The sequence below is a fragment of the Aotus nancymaae genome, unplaced genomic scaffold (genome assembly GCF_030222135.1).
Source record: "Aotus nancymaae isolate 86718 unplaced genomic scaffold, 86718_ANA_hifiasm-v0.15.2.pri h1tg000009l, whole genome shotgun sequence".
In the NCBI taxonomy this organism is placed as follows: Eukaryota; Metazoa; Chordata; class Mammalia; order Primates; family Aotidae; genus Aotus; species Aotus nancymaae.
Window position 1 is genome coordinate 17,544,725 of NW_026988420.1, and position 19,758 is coordinate 17,564,482.

Here is a 19,758-nt window from a genome sequence, read left to right on the forward strand (position 1 = left end):
TGCCATAGGTGTTGATTAATCTAAATTCACACCCCTGGGGATGTGCGCTTCCTCCACTTACGCTCTACAGGTCTATCAGTTATCTTCAGTGGCCATAAAGGGAGATACCTCTAGGTTCATGTTCTTGAGGTCTACGCCACCATGTGGTCCTATCCTTCCTAGTTAATGCTGATGACCCTTCCAAGGGGAACTCCTCCACTCTTTAAAAACCTCAGTTATCAACAAGGTTTAAATTGACCTCAAGTTATCAAAAGATTGAATGTGGTATAAGGGTTAAAATTAATATGTAATATTAAGTGCTATCTTGACAAGTTTGTGCTTCACAGGGCCCAAAAGGTCTAACCACAAGCGCCCTGCTCTCCTCAGATATGCCCCCACCCAGCCAGTCTGCACATCAGTTGAACCAGTTGTACCTCATTCAGTCCTTGACCCAGTGAATTTCACTTCTCTGTTGGTCAGTAAAATTATTCAAACAAGCCAATCATATCCTTCCACTGGAACCAGGGGTCACCCCAGACTCTTGTTACTACAAAGCCTGTTCTTGTTTATTCTGTTCCTGAGTGCAACCCAATGTGACCCTGCATACCATTTAGTGTCTTCCTCCATGGGCTGTGAATATATGTGCCTAATAAACCGCTGTCATTCTCATTTGTCCAGTGTTGTGTGCTTGCCATCTTCATACTATTTAGGGAGGGGATTCCCTCCCTCACCAGTGGGGTGAGTAGGAGGCTATCAGAATGAGAACCAGCAGTATTTACTGATGGTTAAGTATGTGAGATGAAAGGCAAGAATTAAGAGTGTTATCTAGGTTTTTCACCTGAAAAAATAAAAATAAATGTCCATGCCATTTATTTAGAAGGGAAAAGAGAGAAGAGAAACAGTTTTTGAGAAGGAAATTAAGAATCTGGTTTAGAGAAATAAAAGACTATATTGTCAAATAGGGGTGAAATGGGATAAATAGGGTTTTGAGAAATGATTAGGGAGAAATCACTTCCAGTTGGGGGAATAAAGACAGGCTCAAATGAACAGAGGTATTTAAACTGAATTTTGAAGGGTTGAAAAGATTTTTGTCACTAGTGGTATTGGAATTATACATTGTAACAGAAGAAAATGTTAAACCAAGTCAGCAAGGTAGAGAAGCCCAGAATGACAAGTGATTTCAGCTTGGCTGATTGGAAGTAGGAGCCAAGGCTGTAATCATATTCTGGAATCTTTCTTATTGAAGACCTTGAGTACTAGTCCACATTGAGAGTTTAAATTTGATCAGGAAGGCATTAGAATGTGTTGAGGTTTATCAGTAGTGATTAGGGTTGTGTGTTCAGATGATGAGTCTCCCAGCTGTGTAATGTCCAGCTTGGGAAGGAACATGGTGGAAGTTGTGAGAGTAGATAGCAATTGTTGCAATTGTCTGTGATCAGAAATGATGAGAGTCTCTTAGAATGGAATCAGGAACACGTGTGAGAGACATTGCAGGAAGAAAATAAAAATGAAAACCATTTGAATGGGTCTTGGTGGGTGAAAGAGAGAGAGAAGTTCAAGGTCTTCATTTCTGGGCAACTAGGAAATTGTGTAGTTGCCAGCAAATGTGAAGATGCTAGGAGGAGAACTAGGTCTGAGTCAAAGAGGATTTTACGTTCAACATGTTAAGTCTGAGATGCTACTGGGATTTTTATGTTGAGGTGGTTGGAGATAGGGGCTACTCCTTTGGCAAGAGATTAGGCTCCCAGTTATCTGCTTACAGAGAGGAGCTATAGCCCTGGCAAGATGACCCTGGAGGAGCAGACTGAGAAGCTCTTCTGACATCATTCTCTCACACTTCCTCCTCTTCCCTCCACTCCAGCCACGCTGGCTCCCTGTCATTCCAGGAACTCACTAACCACATTCTCACACCGGGCCCTTGGGCTTGCTCTTCTCACCTCCTAGATCTCTCTTCAGAATCTGCACAGCTCACTGCCTCTCACTTTATTCAGATCTCTGCTCAAATATTCCCCACTCCATATAGAACAGGACTTTTTCTTCTGCTATCATTCTTAGCCCCTTGCTCTGCTTTATTTTTCTTCAGAGTCCTGATGCATATTACATATTTATATTTTGTGTGTCACTGCCTTCACTAGAACATAAGCTCTGTGAGAGCGAGGGCTTTGTTCTAGTTAATGTTCCATCTGTGTTCTGGTACACAGTGTACATAGCATTTTTGTGTATTTGGCAGAAGGGAAGAAAAGGGGGCGAGAACAAGATGGGGTGGGAATGGGATTGGAGGTGTAGGCAGGCAGCACTTTGCTTCTGTTCTATAGTGGACATATTGTTTATCTGTTCACTCCTTTCCCTTTGCTGGTGGCACCCTGGCTTTTCTCTGGATAACCATCCTGACTACTGTCAGCCCAGGGTTCAGGTGGCTTTGAGTCTGCTCCCAGACCTGTGTGGCATGTGATTCAGGTCTGGCTAGTCAAAGCATCAAGTTCAAGGGGATTGGCACAGGAGTGCACACCTAATCTGCTTCTGCCCACTGACATCAGGCTGTAGCGTGGTGATTAAGAGTCCAGACTCTGGGTCCGGACAGCTGGGCTCGAATGCTACCTCTGTCACTAACTAGATGAGTGACTTGGGCAAGTTATCTTACTCCTGTATCTCTCAGTATAATATAGGATTGTTGTGAAGATTGAATGAATTAACACTGAGAAAGCTCTTAGACTTGTGTCTATCACAGAATAAGAGCTATGAAAGTTTTATCATCTGGTGAGGAAAGAGAAGTATTCCTTTCAATGGAACTTGAAGCCAAGACGCTACAGTCTTGGAGCTGTTGGGGGTCATCTTGCCACCATGTGGACCTTGAAGATGAAGCCCCATGGAGGAGAACAGAACTGAATGAAGGAGAGATGCTGACTCCTTGACACCTCTTGACTCACTTAAATAAATTTGAGTTGGCTTCTAAGTAAGTTGTAATGGGAGATTCACAATCAGTATGACATTCTTGAAGGCTGATGTGATGTCTTGCTTGCTGACTTCTGGTGATTCTGTGACTTCTTTAATGCTTTTCTCTCAATATCTCGCAGTTCCTGAAAGCACCAACCAAGCAACCTGGCTCTTTTTTTCCCTTTGATAATTGTTTTTGTTATTCTCTAAGCTCCTAGTTGCTCGTCTACTTTGATGTGCTGGGCAGGAGGGACTCCAGATCCCCATTTTATCCTTTTTCTCGGAGGCCAGAGCAAGGTCACCCCTCAGGCCCTTTGTCCTAGGCCTGACTCTTGGTTATTTTCATTTTGTTGCTTTTCATGCAGAAAACACACACCTCCTTCCATGTTATTTTTCTGTCTTCCTCACCCCCCCTGTTAAATGCTGCTTCAGAATAAGAAAGAAGAAAGATGGGAAAGGAAGAAACAGATATGTATCCAGAGCCTTGCCTTTTTCAAATTCAGGTTCATGATCCCCTCATTCACTCATTTCTCCCAAGACATTCCTTCCTGCTCCCTGACCTAGTCTACTGACACACCAGGGTAAAGAGGGCTGTGGGGGTCATTTATCTTAGCTTTATGGGTTGGCATTCCCTCCCATAACTGTATCCACTCAATTCCCAGCACAAAGCTTTAAGCCCCATAGGTGTTCCACGCTGGCTTCTCATATTGACTGGCTCTTTCTCTTCTGAAATGGGAGCAAGAAGTTAAATGAACACACAGAACCATTTTGAGCCATACGGGAGGGAATTACCTCATTTAAGGAAGAGGTGAGGCCCTCCTCTGACAGTCAGAAGGACGTAAGGGAATGTGGCAATGATGTGGAATCCTTGGGATGGAAAGTGGGGAGAGTTTCAACCAGAGATCTTGAAAGCATCACCCTGGAGGTTCCTGTGGGTGGTGCTGCCTCCACCAGCTGGCCCTGCTGACCTCATGGGCTTCTCATTTAGTCCATTCTCTCACCTTCCATGTCTAACCTGGGTTTCTCTGGGTCCTCAAATACATCAGGCTCTCTTTTAGCTTTCAGCCTTCACAGACGCTTTTCTCTATGCCAAGAAAACTCTTAACCTCAGGTCCTTCTTAGGTGTCACTTCTTTGGGGAGCCGTCCTGCCCTTCAGACCTTGGTTAGCTCCTCTTGCCATTTGTGCCTGCAGCTCCATTTAACTTTCTCATAGCAACATACATTGCACTTGATTGCTGTTGGTTGTAGAATTGTCTTTCTCCACTGCTAGATCATGGGCTCCAGAAGGGCCAGGAAGGCTTTCCTGAACATTTAGTCACCACGGTAACCTCAGGACATAGTCCATTTCTTGACCATATTTGGTACTCAGTCAGTGTTTGTTGAATGAATAAACATTGGTGTGAATCTTAAAATATGATTAGGGCAAGAGGTAATTGTAACTCTTCTCTTTTCCAGTGGAATTATATCTGCTTTATCTGTAGACCATTTTCTTCTATAGCACGTAAAGCTAGGAGAAGGGATCGAGCCCATTGATACATCTATGCATAGCATGTCTGAACAAGAGCAATTAACATAGAATCACCCAAAGGTAATATGCTCAGTATAAATTCTTGCTTTATAAAAAAAAAAAATGGGATAGTAAATCTAATATATTTATACTTAAATAGGATATTTACACTTCAATATGATAGTTTTTTTCTAAAACAATTTTTTTTTCTCCAAAAAGGCAACTATGTTATCCATTATCCAGAAAAATACTTTATCTCCAGGCTTCACATTAGATTTAGATGTGTAGACTCCTCTACTGGACTGGAATAGACCTGGTGACCCGCAGACAGCTGCTTCTACAACCCATTACCTACATCCCGAGCTACCTAGTCTCAGCACATTCACTTTCTGCTATGATAAACTCTGCTTTCTCTCTCCCTGACCTCTGCAGTCTTACTGGGAATAGGAGATGGGGCAGAACTGAAAGTCTATGTAAGTGGAGGGGGCAGGGAAGAGAGGCCTTTTACTGTGACAAGTTGCACTGCATAAAAGTGATTTGTGTGTGCACAATAGCTTTCTTTCTAGTCTCCTTCTGACACTTGGGAGTTTAGTTCATCATAGTTACTCATCTACCTTAGCCAAGAAATTACAAATGAAGCGGAGAGAAAATATGAGTGAGTAAGTGAGAGAGTTTCTGAGTTTGACAGGCAGAGGTAAAGCAAAAACAACAATGACTGGTAGCGGTATAAGAGTTTTCAAAGTTGACATTTGAGGTTTATGGTGCTTTTGTTAATGAGATGTTTGAGTAGAGAAACAATAGTGCTCAAGTGAAGTTCAACTAAAGACTTAAAATACCTTTATATCTTTTTGTTTTCATCTTGTCTTCCAGGGGCAGACTAAGAGAAATCTGTTCTTGGTGGCAGTATCTATGACAACAAACGCATTTCATTTTCTTACTTTTATACACATTATAGACAACACTGAGGATTTTTTTCTTCTCTACATACATAATTAAGCACCTGGAGACTGCCTTCTACTCCTGAAATGACTTAAACCCATAGCAAGTTTTTCTGGGATTGAAGGGCAATACTGTGGGTGGGGACTGGACATAAATAATCAACCAGAGATCTCAGATATTAAGACTAAGAAAGAATCATATTATGTTAATCTTGGATAGTCAATTATTCTATTTCATAGGTTTAACTCTTTGATGGGAGAAGTTATGAATTCAAGAGAATGAATTTTAAGAGAAGCAAAAGAGGATGAGACTCAAAATTCACAAATATTTTTCAGTGTCCACCATATATAGGGCATGACTTGAGGCCCCAGAAGGGAAGCATAAGCATGTAAAGGCAATGCTTGTTCTCCCTGAAGGTTTGCACAGACAACCCATGCACCCTTATGTCTATCACTCAAGGCAGGATCTTGCCTTTATTGACCGTCTTAAAGTTAATTTCAGTCCGCGGATCCCCAAACTTAGCAGAAAACTCCCAGGGAAAACCAATTTGGGGGGAAGAATCTACCCAGGGGAAACCAATTTTGGGGAAACGAGACCTATCTGGCAGGACTGTAGCTTTTACTGTTCAAGGAACAAGAGCTTAACTGTTTTCATACCCCATCAGCCAGTTTCCAGTGACACTCTGTTTACCACAGAAAGAAAGATCACTTCCTTTCTCTGACAAATTTAACCAATCAAGATGTTTTAGGATTCCTAGCTACTTTTTTCCCCTGTTTTTGTTCTGAATTGTTAAAAATACAATACATAATGTGAATATTTTTCAGCACTTTCTCTCATTGGTCTGTCCAGACCTGCTTCTAGAGCTCTGATGGCAGTTACTTCTGACTGGTTGTTAAAATTGGCTTGATAGCTTTATTAAAATCCAGATGTGTAAGTCAGTCCAGATCTATCTAGTTAGAATCTCTAGAAGTGAAACCCAGACATACGTAAAAATTTTTTTCAAAAACTTCTCAGGTAATTTTGATAATTAGCTGGTATAGAGTCTATATTATACTATGGAGTTTCTTGTGCAGTATGTTCAAAAATAGAATTGTATGTGAGATAAGAGTGTTCCTTTTGATATTGGTTAGAGAGCCCTGGGTTTGAATAGTAGATTCGCCACACTTCAACTGCAACAGGACTTTAGGCAATTGGCCTCATCTATAAAATTACCTAATGAGTTAATACTATTAGGTAATGAATGGAATTGCTGTGGGGAGCAATTGTAAGAAATGTATGCTGGCACACACATGCACGCGCGCGTGCACACACACACACACACACACACACAGTACTCCCTCCCTTATCCTTGGTTTTCCTTTCTGAGGTTTCAGTTGCCTGTGGTCGTCCATGGTCTAAAAATATTAAATTTAAAATTCCAGAATTGTTTAATTCATACGCTTTAAGTTGCCACCATTCTATCATGATGAAACCTCCTGCCATGCCACTTTGTCCCGCCTGAAACAGGAATCATCTCTCTGTCCAGAATATCCACACTGTCTACACCACCCACCAGTTAGTCAGTGAGTAGCCATCTTGGAATACAGTGCTTAGGTTTAAGTAGTCCTTATTTTACTTAATAGCCCCAAAGTGCAAGAGTAGTGATGCTGGCAATTCAGATATGCCAAAGAGAAGCCTTAAAATGCTTGCTTTAAATGCAAAGTGAAAGTTCTCCACTTTTTAAATAAAAAATTCTATGCCACGGTTGCTACGATCTGTGGTAAGAATGAATCCTTCTGTCCATGAAATTGTAGAAAGGAAACAGAAATTCATGCAGTTTTGCTGTTGCACTTCAAACCACAAGAGTTACTGCCACAGTGCCTGATAGCTTTTATTACAGTAAATGTTATAATATCTCTATTTTATCATTAGTTATTGTTGTTATTCTCTTTCTGTGCCTAGTTTATAAATTAAACTTTATCATGGGCATGTTCTTATAGAAAATATCCCACAGCCTATACAGGGATTGATACTATTCATGGCTTTAAGCACCCACTAGAAATCTTGGAATGTATTCCCCGTATATGAAGGGTGACTATGGTGTATCAGATTTTAAATGCTTTTAGTACATGTAAATCTCTTATAAATGTAGACTATTCTGAATTTTCTGTAAACAATCCTTAAGAATGTGGACTATATCGTCTCCATCTTTTCAATATATTAGCATTCAGGACAGTGCATAGCACCTATTGACTGTTCAATAAAAAATCAGATTGATCTATTTGAAATCTCCATAGCTATACAGGTATTTCAGACTATATAAGTGCATATTGGACAACAATGAAAGTTGAAGAAAACAGTTCAGAGATTTGGTCACATCTTTCAGGTATGACTTCTGAAGGATGGGGGGCACACATCCCACGTCCCCACTTAGCATGCCTGATTTTGCAAGGCAGAAATATCAGCTCACAGCAAAGAGCCAGTAAAGCGAGGAGGCAAAACACTAAGATATTAGAGAAGTAATGAAGAGACAAACACTTAGGGAGCATTGGTTTCAGTGCAAGGTCACTGTTCATTAATACTTGTACAGATCGCTTATTAACCACCCAGAAAATTCACTTCAAGTTTTCAAGCTACATAATACTCAAAATCGTTACCTGAATATAGATTAGGAGATGAGGGCTGGCTGCATAGAGAGCTAAACCAAAGTGTTGTAAACCACAAGCTTCATTGATTCTGAGAGAGGGTATTATTCCATGTATGACTTATCCCACCCTACTCACCCCACCACAATATTTCTTTTTCCAGCCTAGTTTTGAAAGCTTTTAAGAAGGCTTCAGCACTGCACACCAGAAGGACAAGCTGGAGCGTGAAGTATGTCACCCTAGGCAGTGGAAAGCTTTGCCTTGGGCGCCCACTGGATGGTGACAATTGTGAGTTGGCCAGCCTTCTGGGTCTGCTTCTCTAGGCATCTTTTAATCCCTTGCAGAGCCTAGTGTGACACCTTCTTGCACAATAAAATGTCAGTTGTTCTAGGGTTTTTGTTTTTGTTTGCTTTTAGTTTAAACTACCTGTCATTCAGGCTCATTATCTAATGGGATGGGGTTAGAAGTGTACTCAGTACAATTCAGATAAACAAGATAAAAATAGTGACTATCTTACAGTCAAATTTACCTTATCTGGGAGTCCCCTTCCTAATGATGGCTACAAAAATTCCATTTACCAGGTAACTGTAGCTCAGTATCTTCCAGTATAAAATAGGATTTATGTTGTAGTAAACATTTAATCCATTCAATGTTCAAACTTCTCTCTTTCTCCCATCACAGAGGGCCTTACATGTCTCTGTTTTTTGTGAGATGCCCTATGCGTGCAAGCAGATGCTTAAGTGTCCACATCGGAGTAGAGAAAGGATCACTGCTAACTTACTGTGTTCTGGGATTTTGTCTGCCATATCTCATCCTATCTGGTCACTGAGCAAGCTAGCGCATGTCCACTGATGTGTGGCCAGTCCTGCCTTGTGCTCTGGGCATTGTACTGGCAGCCACTGATAGAGTCAGGGGTACCATCACCTCTGGTCATCCTGCCCCTGACTTGACCCTGTGGCCTCTGTTCTTATTCATGCTTCTCTTAGCCTCCAACTTCCCTCAGCACTTGCATATCCCCCAGTGGAGCACGTGGGGCTTCTACATCCTTGGGTTGGGGATAATCGGGGGTAGTGTCTCCATCCATCCACCTAGACAGTCCCCCCGAGCCAATTGTACTTCTACCCCCATCCCAGTTGAAACTGTAGTGCTCTGGCATCTTGACCAACTCAGAACGTCTCTAGGGGGCTTGCTAATTGCCAGAGAAATGATAAGCAATACCTGTAAGGGGTGTTTCTACCGTACATCTTCTCAGAATTCAACTCTGGAGTTATGGATGGCAGAAATGTAAGATACTCTTGAGCCTTCTCTCCTGACATGTTTCTTATTTTTCTCTCTCACCTCGTTTTCTCCCTTTCTTTCTCCCCCAACTCAACCCTTTCCCTTGACAAGAGCTGCTCCTCTATCCCATTTTCTTTATTGCCTCTGAAGGCCCTCATGCACCCCATCCCTGGCTGCAGGAGTGATGAAAAGGCTGTAAGGAAAAAAATCTGGGTTACTGTACAGTGGGCCCTTGGTAACTGTGGGTTCTGCATTTGTAGATTCAACCAACTGCAGATTGAAAACATATGGAAAAAGTGGATGATTCCATCAGTACTGACTTTTTTGGTCATTATTCCCTGAACAATATAGTATAACAACTGTTTGCATATCATTTACATTGTATTAGATATTAGAGGTAATCTAGAGATGATTTAAAGTATATGTATATAAGAGGATGTGCATATGTTATATGCAAATGCTATACCATTTTATATAAAGGACTTGAGCACCCGTGGATTTTGGTTAGGGAGGCCTTGCAGCTGATCTGCTGTGGATACTAAGGGATGACTGTATTTGTTTGCTAGCACTGATAGAACTAAGTACCACAATCCAGAAGGCCAGAGCATAAAATCAAGGTATTGCAGGGTGGGTTCCTTCTGAGGGCAGGGAGGGAGAATCTGTTCCAGACCTCTCTCCATGGGTTGTAGATGGATCATCTTCCCTATCTCTGTGTCTGTGTCCAATTTTTCTCTTCTTATAAGAACACTAGTCATATTGAATTAGGGCCCACTCTAATGACCTCATCTTAACTTGATTAGCTCTGTAAAGGCCTAATCAGCAAATAAGGTCACACATTTCAATGTAAAACAATTACCAGGAAGGGAAAACAGATTGGTAAGCATTTCACAAAATTTCTGTTATCCCACCACATTATATCTGTACATTAGGATGGAGTGAGAATGCTATCAGTACCCTGCCTTTGATGGCTTTAAATGGAATGGATTGCCTTTGATGGCTTTAAATGGAATTGAAAGTCGTCTTAGAATTTTCTTACAGTGTCACTAAGAGGACACTCTAAGGTAATAACTCTATCAGTGAAGGTTTGGACCGGGGTGTAATTGGAAGGTGCAAACCCTATGCTACATAAGGTTCCTGATCTTGTAAAAAAGTAAGAAAAGAGGGCCAAGAGATGAAGCCAATGTTATATTTTTTCCAGGCAGCCTTGGCATTGCATCAACTCCTACTACGTCTTGGTAGGAGAACTGAAGGGAGAGTATTTGAGCCACTGAGTAGGCAGCAGTGAGTAGAGCTGATTGTGGAGGATTAGCGAGGAACTTGGTGTGTGGGAGTCTGGTGGTGATTGATAATCAGAGTGGTCGTTTCCATTCTCTGAGCAGTCATGTTCCAGACAATTCACATATTCGTTTTCTGTTCTGCAGAGGCAGTGCCCTGTAGTGGTTGGGGACATGACCTCTGGAGCCAGCCTTGGATGTCTCCAAGTCCTACTTCTGATACTTCTTTACTGGCTTATTTTGGACATTTTATCTCGTTTCTCTTTGTTTCAGTTTCCTCATCTGCAACATAAGGTTAATAATACTATCTATCTTTTAGGGTTATTGCAATGATTAAGTGAATTTATGTAGAGTTAGACAAAGGCAAGTCACATAATAAGCACTATATAAGTCTTATCTACTGTTATTAAAAATATAAGGTCCTAGGTGCTGGGGAATCAAACTAAGATATGTATTTTACCCTGAAGCAACTCACAATCCATGGAAGGAAATAAGCATCCTAACAATTCAATTCCATTGAATGACAAGCACTATGTGTAGAATGCTACGGGATTTCATAAGAGGGCATCTAGTGCATCTCACTCATGCTGTGAGTCTTAGAGACAGCTTTCTGTGGAGATGATGCCTAATTTAGATTTCAGATAAGTAGGAATCATCTAGGTCAGTGCTTCTCAAACTTTAGCATGTATCAGAATCACATGGAGAACATGTTAAAATACAGATTCCTGAACCTCATACCTGAGATTCTGATTTGTCCATGTAGGAAGGGGCCTGTGCATTTGCATTTCTAACAAGCTGCCGCTGTGGACTGTCTAGATGAAGTGGCACCAATCTAGGGGAGGAAGAGAAGTGGGAGGGGACTTTCTGGGCATGGGGGACATGCCAGGAACTGCAAGTGACCCGGTACTGCTATTGTTACAGTGGATGTGGGGTGAGCAGTGTTAGCAGTGAGGAGTAAAACCACAGTCATGGACCTGAGAACAGTGAGTGCCTTATTTTGTCATAGGAGCTTGGACGTGGTGCTGCTGGAGGGATGAGAGGACCACTGGAAGGATTTAGATGGGGGATCAGCAATATCAGGTCTTCAATCTAGAAATAATGCGGAGGTTGGATCTGAGGGAAAAAAGCTCAGAAAGTAGGAAGACCAGTCATTCTTGCTATGATTCCATCAAGAAAGGATGAAGACTCAAGCTAGGATAATAGGTGACACAGACCAGATTTATTAAGGGGACAGTTTTGTCAGCATTTACAGTACAATTAGATATGTAAGCTAAAGGAGAAGAGGAGAGACAGTGATGCCTCCTATGTGTTTTGATTTGAGTCATTGGAATGGGACAGGCATGAAGGTGGAGGGAGGGAAATTCATAAGTTCACTTTTGGGATGTGTTGGGTTTGAAGTTCTTGGAAGATATTCAAGAAGAGATGCCCCATAGGCTGATCCAATGCCTTATGCTTTATACACACTGTGTTTAGCACTCAGCTAACAATGGAAGAGGCATTACAGTCCCAATTATACAAAGGAGGGGCTGGAATTCATAGACATTTTATGGCTTATTCAATATGAAGGTCAATATTTGATATATATGATCCAAATCTAAAAATCCAAAATTTTGCAGATACTTTTGTATGGATTCAAGCAGCCCAGGGACCATGGCTCTTCACTCAGGACACATATTTCATACTTTTGCCCTAGACTTAGAATCTTTAAACTTTATACCTTTAACATAAGCTTATATAGTGTGAATGTTTGAAATAATACTGGAGCCCAGGCTTGCTATTTGTTAGTTACATGTTAAAAAATATACTACCATTCAGTGAAATCTTAAAAATATTATAAATGACTATAATATCTACATTAGAACTCACCTGACTGTTGCAAAACTCTCTGCTTCAAAGATTTATAATTTGGCCACATTTGCTAAATTTCTTTTAAAGTTAAAACTTGGTAATGTTTTCTACTTATGAATACAATAATCTACTATTTTATTGTAAAATAATATAATTCAGCTTTGGATATTTTAAGTTATAGAAGGGTAAAGAGAAAACTACTGGCTTCTAACTGAAACACAGTTTCAAGCTAAGATAAGAAATTTTGTGGACCATTAGTTCCTTAGCTATTTTCTGTAAGTGTATAAATGTACTAAACTGGCAAGATTCTGAGATGTAAGGAACAGCACCGTTTTCTCCAGGCTTCATGCAAAAGAGCTGTCTATAACAAATGCCTTGAAAACAGAGATTCTAAGGGAATGCTGAAAGTCATTGGATGTTTCTTGATGGAACGCAAGTTCATTACCCTCTGAGGGTGGGATATAAAACATGGCCAAAAATCTGACTTTAGCTTTTGGCTGGAGTGCTACCTTAGGAGATGGGTACCAGAGGCTGGATGTTTCTTTCTAGCAAGAAACATGAAAGAAAGAAGAGAGATCCAAAATATACTCTTCTAATATTTTTTACTTGAGGAAGTAAGGCAGTGAAATGCCTTCTCTGCAGACACAGATGTATGTGGGTGAATGAAAAAGGCAGAAAAATGAAAAGAATTGAAATGACATCCTATCTGCAGCTTTAAGTGAGCAAAAACACAAATGGAAGTTATCTACTTCTAATTTAAGTTAGAGTTGAGTCTAACTTAATAGTAGTTACTATGATGTAGTTTTAAAGAACCTCAACTCTGTATTCAGGAAGACTATCCTAAATTCCACCAGTTAGTAACTATGTGAGCTTGGGCATATTTCTTAACTTTTCTAGGCCTGAACTTTCTCAACTTGTAAAATGAAAATAATATTTATAACCACTTCAAAAGTGTTGCTGTGCACAATAAATGTTTGCAAAGTGCTTAGTTTAATGTCTGGTCTGCACATACTCAGCACAAGCATTTACTTTTATTTTTACCATTTGGGCATATCTAGGAAAATGCAACTGACAATTCATTCCAAGATATCTTGGTTCTTTGTGTACTGCCTTCTATTAGAAAGTCATTGGTTGCCCCAAGGCTCTAGTTCAGCAAGGAGCCTTATCTCAAGGATCCTCTTCTTCATCAATAAATTGTATTTGGTAAAAGCAGAGAAAGGAGCATTATGGTATGGGATAGAATCAGAGTGTGGACAACCTGTGGATCTGGAACATGTTCAAGTCTAAGTGGGGGCCCCTCCCTTCTCCACAGTGGGCGGGGCTTTCTTTTCTGTCATTCTTCTTTCATCTCTCTCCTATGTTCTTAATGTCTTCTCCATTCTCTCTTATTTAGTTCTATTTGTTTCTCTTTTTTTTTCTTTCTAGTAATAGCCTGAGCTAGTGAGAGTTGGGCTGACAATGTACTCATCCCAGCTGGGCTGTTAGCCCTGTGACACAGCCCTTCATTTATTTAGCTCCACAACCCCTCAAATGGGAGAAGTGCAGATAGAAGCAATGCTTAACTGAGCTGTGCTGCATCAGTGCTGGGGGCTCATTCCTCCATATTTTTTTTGAGTTCTCCTTGCTAACCTTTTTTTGCTGCCATTTTTCTTTTGGTTCTGATCTTCATACATAGTTCTCTATTCTAGTCTTTGGCACAACTTTGTCTTGCTGAGAGCCTTCTCCATCTGCTTCCATCCTTTCTGCTCCAGAAACTGAACTCTTCCTTAGCTAGTTTAAAAGTTTTGTTGCTTATTCTGCATATAGTTATTACTATTGTAAATTGGTATTTTGATTCTGTACTAAAAGTTATAAATAGACAAATACTGAATGTCTTCAAAAAGTGTATCAATAAATACTCTGTTTCCACTTTTTGCAACCCAGCTTCTTCTCAAAGGATCTGGATAACCACGAGTTCTAACAGAGGCTTCAAACAGAACTTCCTTAGTTATCATCTTGGGGATAGGATGCTTTTCTCACCACCCTAATGAACATCTTTGCTGCTCACATCTGTAGTCTTTCATAAGAGTGTACACATTGTGTTATTTCTTAAGGACACATTTACATTCTGAATAGACAGTGGTTATCTTTCTTCTTTCTTTCAGAGGCAGAACCATGCTATGAGCAATCCTGAAGCTTAGGCAATATTTGGGACCTCTTTAAGAAAAGGAATACAAAGTTGCAGATATAAAATGAATTACCACAATCACTAAAGATTTTTAAAAGCCAACACAAAGCCACAATCATCATACAATTTATAAAGAATAACATTGTATCCCTTCATCAGTTCACCCCTTAACACACCATTTTTTCTATATTTTTGGTTAAATCGCCTATTTATAGAACAAAGATTTTATAATTCTCTCTCTATATACCAAGAGAAAAATAAAATCCATTCTTTCCTGTTGCACAATTGATGGAATTTGTCTTTCTATTGACAATTCATAAAAGTGTGTTCTTGCTACACTTTTTGTTATTGGTAGTGTTATGCTAAGGCCCATTAGACTACATAAAACATGGATTCACTCACAGACATATTTGCTGTTTGTAGCCCTATTACAGGTTTGTACCGTACAAACACAGGGATACTGATAAATTCTATTTAGTACAATTTCCATTACAAAGAAAATAAATATCAGAATCTTTATTATGGAATAATCTTCATTAGCTAGAATATTCCTGAGAGGAGAGAGCTTCCATTTTGACTAGGTATTAGGCAGATTACCTGCTTACAATTTTACATATCCAATGCTTGCAAGAATTTTCTACAGACTAGCTTCCAGCTTCGGGTGTGCCAAGCTTTGTTTCTCATGTACTACCATATGCTTTTGGAGCCAGGCAGCATAGTCCACATCATTTGGTGAGGTTATCTTTGGGTTATATGGTACCTTAATATAATCAGGCTGAATCAGGCTGGTGGGTTCACACGAAGCTCAGTAGGAATTTCCCTAGAAGCCATTCCTATACTAGAATGATTGAAAATAGCAACTATATAGCAAGTGACTGCACACAACATAAATATATTCTGCCAGATCCAAATACATCCTAAACTCAACTTACTTTAATTGGATCCAGAATTACCCATGGCCACTCCAGTGCCCCTGAACACGAGGGCAAGTATAACAGAGGCGAAGTGAGAATGAAAAGAGCAAGATACCTTAACTAATTGCAGTTAAAATGTCTCTTGAGAATTTCACAAAATTACAAAAGCATATGGCTAGAGGCCCTTTCCAGGGCTTGGAAAAGCCTATGTGATTGCAGTACCCTGGCACTTACATTTCATTAGTCTCACGATAAGTCCATCTCTGCCTATTACCTGCCTGCTTGCCTTTCTCCATCCTTGCTACCCTCCAGTTCTTTCTTTTTTCCTTCCTTATTTCTTCCCTCCCTTTCTCTCTCGTGACTGCCTCCCTCCCTCCCTCCTTCCCTCCTTCTTTCCTTCTCTTCCTTCCTTCCATCTCCCTTCTTTCATTGAAGAATGAGTAGAAGCATAGTGATTAAGAGGGTTTGCCCGAATTGACATTCCAGCTGCATTATTTACTGTGTGTCTTTGAGTGAGCTGCTTAACCTCTCTGAATTTGGATTACCTAATTTTTTCCATGAGGATAATGATAGTACTAGTCTTACAGGGTTGTTGAAAGAATTAAGATCATGTGTGGAAATTATTCAACTGGCACATACTGAGTGTTCAACCAATGTTGCTGCTGTTCTGTGTAGATGTACACAAAACAGAAGAGAGACCACACTCCCTGGGGTTGTGAGACATATGTAAATAAAAAAATCATATAATAAATCTTTATAATTAGTAAACACTCCCATAGCAGGTGCTGAATGTCCCAGCAAGATAAGGTTGTGTGTTATGCCAAACAAGTGATTGAATTATGGGTTAAATGGATGGAGAACAGTCATAGAAGGGATGGTAGCTGAACCAAACCTTAACAGCAGATCGAATTTAGATAAACAAAAAGGAGGAGGATGAAGAAAATATATCTGTTGGGGATTGATGCAAAGAAAGGCAAGGCATGGACACTAGAAAATGTGTGACTACTTAAAATAATAATTTCCAAACTATGTTTCCTTAGAACATAATAAACTAGTCCATGGTTTTAATCCATTAAAATTAATTTATGGCTATCTTTGTATAATTTCTTTTCTCCCATCAAATTAAGTCAGTGAATAAAATGTTCTCAACTTAGAAGTTTTTATCCCAATTAAAAAATATTAGGAAGCTGGCTTCCACTGACCTGTTAACAAACGCTAGCATATAATGGAACCAAACAATGCTTAGCAAATAAATAGCCAACAGAAACTTCTGCAAACAACTGTAGCAGATGCCGGTGGTCGACCAGCACAATGGCCTTTCTTGAGCTCCATTTTTGTTGCCCTCTATTATGAACAACAGAAAGTTAAATGGTTATATGATCAACCTCTCTTGACAAAGCTCTATAAGTAGAATTGCATTGGGGATTTTCTGGAAAATTCTTGCTTTCCCGATGGGGATCTACAGGGTTGGTAACACAGCATTTTTCTTTTATACTCGAATGCAGACATATTACCTGGAGCTGTAGCTAACTTCTTGAGATCAGGAAGGAACCACCAAGAGAACTGCAGAGACACTGGTCTTGACATCACAGATCCACTGAAACAATTCTGTCAGCTGCAGGGTTAGAGCAAAGAACCATCTCTCTTGTTACTTATGTCCACTAACCATTTAAGATATAAAGTTTTGAAGCAGATAACTTTTTATGCCACTTAAGGGTTTTCATTTATATACTAAACAGGAAGTCGGGGACTTTGAGTCTTTTATCCAAATTATCTGTGTAACCTTGGCTAAGTTATTTAACCTCCATTTTCTCATTTATGAGAAGACCATTATACCAACCTATCTTATAGGGATATCATGAGTTCTAGTAAATAACTCTAAAGTGCTTCATAAATGCTTAATGATGATAATGATCATGCCAGCAGAACCACTTTTGTAGGACACAGAAAAGAGCTCTCCTGAAGAAGGTATCAACAAAACGTTGACAGGAAATAGTATTTCTTACAGGGAGAGAGCATGCATATTCCTGAGGAAAGGTGATCATTTAAACCCTGCATATCTAATTGAAAGCTAAATGGAGAAGATAATGGTGTCATGATTGGGTTTATTCAGAATACATTTGAAGACACCATAGGTTGAAGATGAGACTCATTTTATTTTCTTCTCAAATCATATGGCATTATATGTCATGACCACAGAAATGTTAGCTTATTCTTCTGTATAAAACAGCTCACCTTTTAGTCACCCTCTCTGAATTTTGCTTATCTTTTTTTTTTAATGATAGCACAAAATTGAGACGTAAGTGGGACACATGCATAAAAAATCCTATAATTTCAGAAAGTGTTAAAATTATGTTCTAAGTCAACTTAAAAAGCAGTTATGCCTGCTGAGAGCCTGCTTTATTTTTGGTGTGAATTCGTAGGCATTGGATATGTATTACTCAGCAGGGGCTGTGCCATGTGAATTCTTCAAAAAAACTGCCAAACCCTGTTCTCTTTCAATGGTGAGACATGGAATCATCCAGGTAAAATTTTTAAATTCTCTGATTTTCTTTTGTCATGTCTTATTTTTTAATATTCTCTTTAATATTCTGAAATCCATGCCTGAGTAGAAAAGCAAAGGTATATGTTTATGTGAATCCTCGGGATTTCTCTGTCCATGCTACATGCATTCTAATGTTTTCTTGAGCTGGATAGTTCAGTTGCGTAGACATGTACCTAATGAAACTGAATATATTGTTTCGATCCTAGTTAATGAACTAGACAGATTTTCAGAGAAAAATTCCCCTCATTAGGCAAAAGCTATGGTTTCAATTTGCTAACATGTTCTGTTGATTCCAAGTGAGAGAGTATGCTTCCATTGCTGAGAAGACACCTCAAGGTTTCCTACAGAAGGAAGGACAGAATTAGCATCTCCAACATTATGGTTGGTTAAAAAAAGAGTGAACAGTGAAAACACTCTAGTATGTGTTTTAATAAATCTTACTGGTAGCTCAGATTTGGACCTTCTCTTCTCTTTTTGTTGTGCTAGGCAACCTGGATTGATCAGGACTAACAGTTTCTTTGAGACTCAATTTATCTTTACTCTCTTTGTCACAGTTTGTTTGAAAAGCAGGTAGCTTCTGGGGCATGCTCCCCACCCTCACCTTTTTTAAATTCAGGTACTGTTTTAAGGGACCTGCTAGGCTAGTAGTTAGGATTCCCTTCTTTTCACCTGGCTTATTCCTACTTTTCTCCCTTCTCTCTGAATACTAAAAAGTCTATCTGCATTTTCTCTTAATTGAAAATTGATGACTCTCCTGTAGTTATTAGTGACCAGTAATTTTATGGCCCATCGGGGAAGAACAACTAGGAATAGAGACAGGGACCCTTTTCACAGCCTCAGACATTCCTTTAGCAGACTTAGTAGGTAGGAATATTATAGAGAATTGTTTCCCAATGCCAAACGGAAAAAAAAGTTTACTCAGTTCTATGTTTTTACTGCATTAAAACTTATTAGAATTTTACATAAAATATTGGTTTAGTATTTATTTTTGAATTTACAGCTAGTACTGTAGGTACTTGAAGTAGCTTTGACTATCCAGAATATTTCCCTTCTCTTTCCTAAAACACAAATGGATGGACACACTCACTCCTTTCTCTTAACTTTCATTTTTCCTTTATGGTGATTTATTATATGTAATTGAGAGCCAGTGTTTCAAAATATTCAGTATAGAATTTGTTATATTTTCACTTAAAGAGTTTTCTTGTTTATAGGATTTTTTTTAACAAAAGGTAATGAATGTTAGCATGATTTTGTATTAACAACTCAGTACTTCATAAAGTAATGGTGTACTTCTGTAAACCCTTTAAACTTACCCCTTAATGAGTTTCTTATTCTAATGGATCTAATTTTTGTAGCACATTATACATCTTGAATGACATATTTAATACTTATCCTTTAAAAAGTCATCGGCAAGAATTGTAAGTGTAAGTATTAAAGGTCTTTCCTAATCTATTAGAAAAAATAAAAGGTTGGGGGAAGCAGTGCATCAATTATCACGAAAAGAGGAACTGATAATGTCCTTTTGCAAGAAACACTCTTAAAAGATAATGAACATGAAAAATTAATTAGATTTCAAGTTGGAAGTATCTTTCTCTACTTGATGAATTTGATAGTGCTGCTATTGCTACCTTAATGTATAAAAGGAAAAATGTCAAAATTAATAAGATAGTCAAGAATAAAGAGAATAGAATGGTTATCTTTGAGGGGGCTGATTACTCACTAGCAGTAATAGCTAATTGATAGAAAGC

General features: G+C 39.3%; 1 long non-coding RNA gene across 1 annotated transcript in view; it reads left to right on the forward strand.

Annotated features, from left to right (window-relative positions):
* The first annotated feature begins 17,952 nt into the window (after window positions 1–17,952).
* The window catches only part of LOC105726671 (uncharacterized), a 424,028-nt gene continuing 422,222 nt past the window's right edge, over window positions 17,953–19,758 (forward strand). Inside the window, exon 1 of the long non-coding RNA XR_001109608.3 lies at window positions 17,953–17,990. This is a non-coding gene — a long non-coding RNA (uncharacterized LOC105726671). The remainder of the gene's footprint in view (window positions 17,991–19,758) is intronic.